Genomic DNA, 9445 nt, shown 5'->3' on the forward strand with positions numbered 1-9445 from the left:
CCAGATCCCCTTTTCAGGAGAAAGGCCTTATTCCCCCCTCCCCAAGCTGAGGACATTGGCAGCTGTTGGCTCTTAGCTGAGTCACTATCTGGGCATTTCCCTAAAACATGATTTCTCAGTCTCAGTGCTATTGATATTTTGGACTGGATAATTTGTTGTAAATGACAACCCTTACAATATGATTATCATCTAAGGAACAAACTGATTGTAATCTTGGCAGTTCTCCTTTTTGCTCTAAAGGCTTGCTGTGTTCTTTGGACAACTCAATTGTTCTGAAGTATGGTCCCCTTGCAAAATAGTTAAAGTAAACATTCTTAAGGGTTTCGGGTCTCAGTTCTCCTTTCACAACTGATAACTGTTGAAGCTAGATGAAAGGTACTTTAGGTCTTTTTTAATGCATCTACTTTTGTATATATTCCCAAATTTGCTTAAGAAAATATGATACATTGGGGGTACAGTGTCAAAGCTACTGTTAGTGCTTTTATGCAACAACACAGTTTAATCCAATTTTAACTAGTTTCCATACTTGAAGGCTACTCTGAGGCTGTGTTCAATTTTAAAGCATATGCTACTGAGGATGATAAACCATCACAAAGATGGTACTGGAGTTGGCTACATAGAACCAAGGAAAGTTATCTTTTATGGTTGTAAAGCTTGGTTTTCTGGCCTCACTAGTGATGGTAGGTTCCTTAATGTCAAACGACAATGAAGGGAGCCAGAATTTACACATTATTTGCTATATTCAGTGTGCATGTAAAACATATATATGGCCTTTGACTTATGATGGCTCAGCTTACAATTTTTCCACTTTACGATGTTGTGAAAATGAGCAAAAGTGATACAAGTTCAGTAGAAAGTGTATTTCAGATTTTGAATTGTGATTTTTTTCCCAGGCTAGCCTCATGTCATACAATCCTTTTGTGATGTTGTGTAGTTCCCAGTCAGCCATACAATCATAAGGGTAAACAATTGATACACTAACAACCATTCTGCACCCAATAACCATTCTTTGTCACTTTCAGTATTCAATTACATGAGACAGTCAATATCTTATTATATAAGTCTGGCTTTGTGTTAAGATGATTTTGCTCAACTGTAGGCTGATGTGCATGTTCTGAGCACATCTAAGATAGGCTAGGCTAAGGTAGGATGTTCAGTAGATGAGGTGTATTAAATTCATTTTCCACTTAAAATATTTCCCATTTATGATAAACTTATCAGGATGTAATCCCATCGTAAGTCAAGGAAGATCTGTTGATCCAAAAGCTATGGCAACTGAAAACTATTTGTTTTAATCAGTGTTTGGGAAACAAAAGCTGGTATTTAGCTTCAGGGTTGGCTTCTTCAGCACTGGTATTGGCAGATCCAATTCACAATAAAGTCCTACAACACTTGTGTTGTTTTTAAAAATCCCATATGGACTTACTTTGTAAAACCTCTTGGCACATTAGCACATTTTTGTTTCCTGGAGGTTCCTTTGGATTTGTTTGGCTTTGGTATCATGATTATTTATTATATTTTTCCTTGCAATACAGAAAGAAAGAATACACTTGTTACATTTTGTCATTAATGCATTTAACAAGAATTTATTGATCTGTGTCCAAGCCGTTGTTCTTGGCACTCTGGAAAGATGTAAAAATGAATCTGATAAATATTGTGATCTCAGAATACTTTCAGCCCAATAATGAAGACAAGTGATGGGTCAGGCATTGAACTAGGTGCTAATAAATACAGAAATTAGAGAAGGCTTTGTGGAGAGAATAATCTGGAAAGTATAGTCATAAAGGACAAATTTGAGTTAGCCAGAAAAAGTGGAGTGGGGTAGAAGGTGTCCTTTAAGGAGATGGAACACTGAATACAGAGAAGTGTTGGGGTGACTTGATGTAATGAGCACTGGGTGTTATATATAACCGATGAATCACTAAATTCTACCCTTAAACTAATAAATTAAAAAAAAAAAGTGTTGGGATAGACCAAAAAATAAAATCACAAGAAAACAACGATGTCCTTTATTTGCAGATCTAGAAACCTGATCCTTTAGGTCTCAGAGTGGACTGGAATCAGTCTGGAGATAGAGCCACAGGAATGAAATCATGGTGGTTTTATATGTAAACCAGACTAGTATCTTGATAATCTTAAGGAAATATATCATGCAGACCAGAATGCCCATGACCTGAATATTTCTCTTTCTCCAATAGATCTATGTGAGAAGCTTATTTATGATTATTAAGATTGCTTTGTAATCCTGGCATCAGAATTGGGGATTAGTCTGTTACATGCATCTCTGGTTCTAGTCTATACTAATATATGCATCTCTGCAAAATGGAATAGCCTGATGAATTTTTTTTTTTTTAAGAGACAGAGAGTGAGCTCATATGCATGTCAGAGGTAGGTACAGGTTAAAGGGGAGAGGGAAAGAGAGAATCTTAATCAGGCTCCATGCCTAGTGCAGAGCCCAATGCCGGGCTTGATTTCACAACCTGAGATCATGACCTGAGCTGAAATCAAGAGTCTGGCTTTTAACTAATTGAGCTACCCAGGCACCCCTAGATTGACGAAATTTGAGGGCCTTGACTCTTTAAGTAGTACTAGATGTTACAAATTGATCACCAAAGTTTTTTTTTTCTTTTGTTTTTAAAGATTTTATTTTTAAGCAGTCTCTACACCCAGCCCCTGAACTCACAACCCCAAGATCAAGAGTTGCATGCTCTACTGATTGAGCCAGCCAGGTGCCCTGATCATTATATTTTCTCTGTGACCATCTCTTTTTTGTTTATCTGCACTGACCATCTAGGTTTTAATTGTCATTTCTTATTTTTACATGTCCAGTCAATAGCCAAATTGTATTAATTTGGCTTCCTTAATGTCTCTTGAATTTATATACTTCTTTTGATCACCACTGTCTTCATAATCTCTTGTCTTTATTATTATTGACATAACCTTCTAAGTGGTCATATCCCCACCCACCCCACCCCTACTCCCCAGTTTTGTCCTCTTCTAGTTTCTTTTTCACACTCTGGCCATGATGAGCTTTCTGAAGTACACATCTGATCATGTGATGCCACTGTTAAAACCCTTGACTGTCTCACACAATCCTTTGTGATTATATCCGTAAGGATCTTGATGAGAAACAGAATTTACCTCAGATTGGTTAGTGGAGAAAACTTTAATGAGAGTGCTACTTGAGTAGGTGACTGGGTGATGGGCACTGAGGTGGGTACTTAACGGGATGAGCACTGGATGCTATACTATATGTTGGCAAATTGAACTCTAATAAAAAAAATACAAAAAAAAGTGCTACTTGAAGATAAATAGATAGGGTTAAGAAAGCAAACATGGAATGGAAGCTACTAAAAGATAGCCACAGGGGGAAGCTGTTACTACCCTAGGGTTGATGGAGAAGGAATGAATTTGTTGGCTCACAATCAGTGCTGGAGGAAGGGCCAGAGGGCACAACCAGTTCTATAGATAAGACATCAAAGTGGGAAGGGAGTGGGGAAGAGATACCATGACCTTGCCTGGAGAGGATCCACTGGAGCTTCCCATTGTCCAAATTGTAAGGGAAATCAGCTGGCAAGGGAGTCAGGTGATGCAGTCTGTGGTGGTCAGTTGGGTGTGGCACAGAGCAGGGCATAATAGGATAGAATATAGCGGTGAGGGTGAGATATGGCAAATGATGGATAATCAGCATGGGGATTCATAATATCTAGCTTGCTTAACAGTGTTATTAGGAGGACTAAAGGGGATGTTGGTGAAAGTACTTGTCAGAGTGGGTGCTCAGTGAGTTCACAGCCTTTCTTTTTTATCATAATCCAGCCCCTGGAAGACAGTAGATGCTAGCTAAATGTTTGGTAAGCCAGTTTTAATGTTTCTTTTCATGCCGTTTTATTATTTCCCGTAAAATGAAGTTTAGTGGTTTCTATACCTCTCTCCTTTATGACCCCAAAAGAATCCCCTTCCTCATCAGGACTAGAGACCTGTGATTCTTCTCTTTCCCATGCTTTTTATTTTCTAAAAATTTTAATGGAAACTTTCAAGCACACCGAAAAACAGAATACAATAAACATCCATAGGTCTCTCATTCACTCTAAGAAAGTAATCAACAGCTTGCTTATCTTGTTTTCATTCATCCTCTCTACCTTTTTTCTCCCTAGCACATTTTAAAACAAATCAGATCATTTTGGTATAAACCTCTTTAGCCAATAAAGCCTTTTATGTTTTACTAAACCATTGGCCGTCTTCACTTCGGATAAAACAAAGGTAAATCTTTTTTTTTTTTTTTTTAATTCATAGAGATGCAGAGAGAGAGAGAGAGAGAGAGAGAGAGAGAGAGGGGCAGAGACACAGACAGAGGGAGAAGCAGGCTCCATGCAGAGAGCCTGACGTGGGACTCGATCCCGGGTCTCCAGAATCACGCCCTGGGCTGCAGGCAGTGCTAAACCGCTGCGCCACCGGGGCTGCCCCAAAGGTAAATCTTTAATTTTATCTAATGTTCTATGTTCAAATTTTTCCAATTGTCTCAAGATGTCTTTTCTGATTAGTTTGTCCATATCAGTAATGGAACAAGGTCCCCACATCTGTAATTTCTTTGAATTCTAATCCAACCTGAGACTGGTGTCTGCCCTGGAGGCAAGTTGTTGTGAGGACCTGATATGGGGCATTTTGGGGCCACCCTCATGGGTAATAGTCCCTCCTGTGTTTTCTTGACCATCCACACAAAAGAGGCAGCTCCAGATCCTCCAAATTGTTGTTAGCTTTCCAGCCTACCCAATGCAGTGTAGTCTTGAGGCTAGGGAAGAGGTGGTTTGACAGGAGTTATCTGCCAAGTAGAATAATGTTCTGTGCTGGTCCAACTCCATTTATTTAAGATTCTTGTTTATTGTAGTACAGGTAGGGCTGGGGATGAAATGATGAGGATGCTGTGGCATAGGTTTAGGTAAAGTTCCTCAGCTGTAATCCTACCTTCTGATCTTAGTCTCTTATAAAATCAGCTGTTAGGGCTATGTGGCCATCTGTAGTTACAATAAAGAATTGAAATAAAAAAAATGAAATTAAATGAGAATTAAAAAAAAATAAAAATAAAATCAGCTGTTAGAGATTCTAGAAAAAAAAACAACAACCAAAAAACAAATGACCACCAAGCTTCTTTGGCCCCTTTCCTTTTGTGGCTTCTTTAGGGTCAAAGGAAATGGCTGTAATTCATGCACTGAGATGAAGAAGGAAGTTACACGTTATTAAATCCAACCTTCCAACCAGTAGGAGACTGCCTCTGATGATAAGAACTAACACCTTTACAAGAAAGTGGTCAAGTGACTGAAAACGTCACTGGGGGCTCCAAATCCTATCCCCTCTAGGGAATTACACAGGCTGTGTGTGAGCCTCGAGGGAATGAAGACTTTATAATTCTCACAGTTAGCAGGTATCTTCCTGGGTTTCAATGAAATCCCTCTTCCTCTGTTGGGAGGTTTGCTCTGTTGCTTCCCAGAATATCACAATTTGGGGAGTGGGAGATGTAAATATATGATGGCTGGAAAATGCACTTTAGTTTACAGTAGAAACAGTCTCTTTGCCTCAGTACAATTAGACTAAAAGTGTACCAGGCTCCTAAACACACAATAGTGCAGCAGGGGATACCATACACAGCACTACTTCAAGTTTTGAAAAAGTAGCCAGTTTGTCTCATCCATAGAAACAAAGAGAAAGTCAAGCAAAATGGGGAGATAGAGGAATGTGCTCCAAAAGAAAGAATAAGAAAAAAAAATCTCAGAAAAAGAAGTAAATCAGAGATAAGCAATATGCCTGACAAAAAATTTCAAGTAATGATCCTAAAGATACTCACTGGGTTGGAGAAAAGAGTGGAAGAACTCAATGAAAGCTTTGATAAAGAAATAGAAAATGTTAAAAATTGAATACAGTAACCAAACTAAAAACACACTAGAAGAGATCAACAGTAGACAAGTGGATACAGAAGAACTTAGTCATCTGGAAAAGAGGGTAATGGAAAGCACACAGCTGAACAAAAAGAAAAAAAAGAATTAAAAAAATAAGGATAGATTAAGAGATCTCTTGGACAACATCAAGCAAACATTTGCATTATAGAAGTCCCAGAAGAAGAGAGAAAGGTATAGAAAACTCATCTAAAGGAAATATAAACTGAAAACTTGTCTAACCTAGGAAGGGAAATAGACATCCAAATCTAAGAAGCACAGAGTTCCTACCAAGATAAGCCCAAGGAGGTCCATATGATGGAACATAATAATAAAAATGTCAAAAGTTAAAGATAAAGAAGTCTTAAAAGCAGCAAGAGAGAAAGTAAGTTACCGCAGGAGAAAACCTATAGGCTATCAGCTGACTTTTGGGAGGGAGTGGCATGATATAGTCAAAATGCTGAAAGGAAAAAAAACCTATAACCAAGAACACTCTACTTAGCAAGGTTATCATTCAGATTTTAAAAAATAAAGTATTTATTTAATTTTTAAGATTTTATTACTTTGAGAGAGCAGGGGAAGGAGCAGAGGGAGAGGGGGGAGAATTTCAAGCAGGCTCCATGCTCAGTGGGGCTTGACCTCAAGACCCTGAGATCATGACCTGAGCCAAAAATCAAGAGTCAAATGCTTAAATGATGGAGCCATCCAAGCACCCTTATCATTGATATTTGAGAGATAATGAGTTTCCCAGACACACACACAAAGATAAAGGAGTTTATCACCACTAAATCAGCCTTACAAGAAGTATTAAGGGGATTTCAGGTGGTAAAAGGCCAGAATTAGACATAAGAAAACTATGAATAAAAAGATGTAAAATATGAAATCATATACATAAAATGTAGAGAAGGGAGTAAAAAGGGAAGAGAAGGAGAGAAAAGAATTTTTCATTTAGAATGTGTTTTAAAATAAATGACCAAATTAATATAGACTTCTATTTACTTACAGTGTTATATATGAGCCTCATTGTAACCACAAACCCAAAACTTAGTATACACAAAAAATAAAGAAAGCACAAAGAAAGAGAACAAGAGAAGAAACAGAGAAAACCACAAAAACAACCAGAAAACAAATTTTTTAAATGGCAATAAGTACAGTATTATCAATAATTACTTTACATGTAAGTGGCCTAAATGCTCTGATCAAAAAGACACAGAGTGGCAGAATGGATAAAAAAGGCAGACCCATCTACATGCTACTTATGTGAGATGCACTTCAGACCTAAAAACATACAGACTGCAAGTGATCAGATGGTAAAACATTTACCATGTATCAATACTTTTGTGAGACAAAACAGACTTTAAAACAAAGACTGTCACAGGAGACAGAAGAACATTACATAATGATTAAGGGATAAATCCAAAACCAGGATATAATGATTATAAATTCCTATACATCTACCACTAGTGCACCTAAACACACAAAGCAAATGGGAACAGACATAAAAGGAGAAATTGACTGTAATACAATAGCAGCGGATTTTAACACTCCACTTACATCAATGGATAGGTCATCCAGACAATTAATAAGGAAATGATGCTTTTGAATGATACATTGTACCAGATGTACTTCACTGATATAGAGAACATTCCATCCAAAAACAACAGAATACATATCCTTTGCAAGTGCAAATGGAACATTCTCCAGAATAGATCACATATTAGGCCATAAAACAAGTCTTAATAAATTTAAGGTTGTGATTCTACATCTTTTCCTACCAGTATGAAACTAGAAATTAATCACAGGAAAAATAAAACCTGGAAAGCACACAAACATGTGAAGACTAAACAACCAATGGGCCAATGATGTTATCAAAATACATGGGGACAAATGAAGATGAAAACACAATGGTCCACAATATGGGACACAGAGAAAGCAGTTTTAAGAGTGAAGTATATAGCAATACAGGCATATCTAAAGAAACATTAAAAAAAAAAAAAACAAATCCAATCTCATCTTATACCTAAAGGAACTAGGAAAAGAAGAACAAACAAAACCCAAGGTGAGTAGAGGAAAGGTAATTAAGATCAGAGCAGAAATAAGTGAAATAGACACTAAAAAAGTAATGGGGGAAAAATTGATGAAACCAAGAGTTGGTTCTTGGAAAAGACAAACAGAACTGACACCCTTACCCAGACTCAAGAGGAAAAAAAGACCCAAATAAATAAAATTAAAAATGAAAGGGAAGTTACAGCCACTAGAAGTAATAAATGAGATGTTCATTAATGGGAGTTTTTTAAGGATCAAGGACAAGGAAGAGCTAGATGCAGTGGTGACCCCTTAGCTATTATCTGCTGCTGGTTGATTATCCAAGGGAACAGTTGGGCAGATCAAGCCACCAAGTTGGCAGCCCATATAAAGACAACAAAACCTGCTAACTAAATATCAACCCCAATATTCCTGGAAGGATGGGAGGACCTCAGGAGAGCTAAGGATTGGAGATTTGGACACTGAGCTGCTCCTAAAGCCAACTGGAAATATAATGAATCCTTATTCCAGAACCTCTTATGGAAGAAATGATTCTCCATATTCACCACTGCATCCATTATGGGTGAGATGCTGAGATTACATCAGAATCCACAGCTTCCCTACACTCTGTTAGTAAGGAGAACATTGAAGAGAATGCTGCTTAGACCAGTAAGCTTGATACAGCTGAAACTGCTTTTTAGGGGAGAATTTGTCTGAAGAAATTGATAAGGTCAACAAACTACTTGGTTACAACCAACCTCCCCTAAAGGCCCTAGATAAAACAGAACACAAGAACTCACACATCTTGATACTGTGTAGTGTTGAGTTCCAACCTGGAACTAAGGAATATACCTGAATGGGGGCAGGAATGTTCCATTCCTCCAGCCGTGATCTTCACTTGGAAATGATAACTAGAGGAGTCCTGAGGTTGAATTTTGGGAAGTATTTCTGAAATATTGGAAGGTTTTAAAATACATGCCCAAATAAGATTATAGATCATTACAAAACTCAGTTATCTACTTAGCCAAGGTGGCAATAAGATTCTAAAGGCAAATGTATACGGTTAGTTAACAAAATCTAGCTAGCTCTTTAAATAGGGAAGGGTCAACTTTAATAGAAACTTCATTTTTCTAGGCAGATTAAAGATAAAGAAAATCCTTTGTTTACAACTTGGACCAATAATCTAAGAAAACTGTCACTTTAACAGGAAGAAAACTCAAACTCCAATCTTTTGTCAGTGTACTTCTGATATTAAAACTCATGCATTCCAACAAGATGAATTTAAAAGGTATATGCAGTCTCTTTCCCTCCCTGTCATCTCCCGTGTTGATATACGATGTTCTGACCAGAATCTCCCATCAGGAATGAAGGGCTCTCAGTTGTGGGAATGTGCCACCAGTCCTTCAACTCTTAGAGGCCATTAGGCATGGCCTTGACGGAAGACAGGTGCCTAGCTAAGGTCATGCCCTCTTCCCAGCTGGTCACATTCAGTG

General features: G+C 37.8%; 1 long non-coding RNA gene across 1 annotated transcript in view; it reads left to right on the forward strand.

Moving 5' to 3' along the window:
* The window catches only part of LOC112925970 (uncharacterized), a 63517-nt gene that overhangs the window by 21268 nt on the left and 32804 nt on the right, over positions 1-9445 (forward strand). The gene's annotated exons all lie outside the window — the stretch shown is intronic.

Source organism: Vulpes vulpes, chromosome 12 (assembly GCF_048418805.1).
Source record: "Vulpes vulpes isolate BD-2025 chromosome 12, VulVul3, whole genome shotgun sequence".
NCBI classification, from domain to species: Eukaryota; Metazoa; Chordata; class Mammalia; order Carnivora; family Canidae; genus Vulpes; species Vulpes vulpes.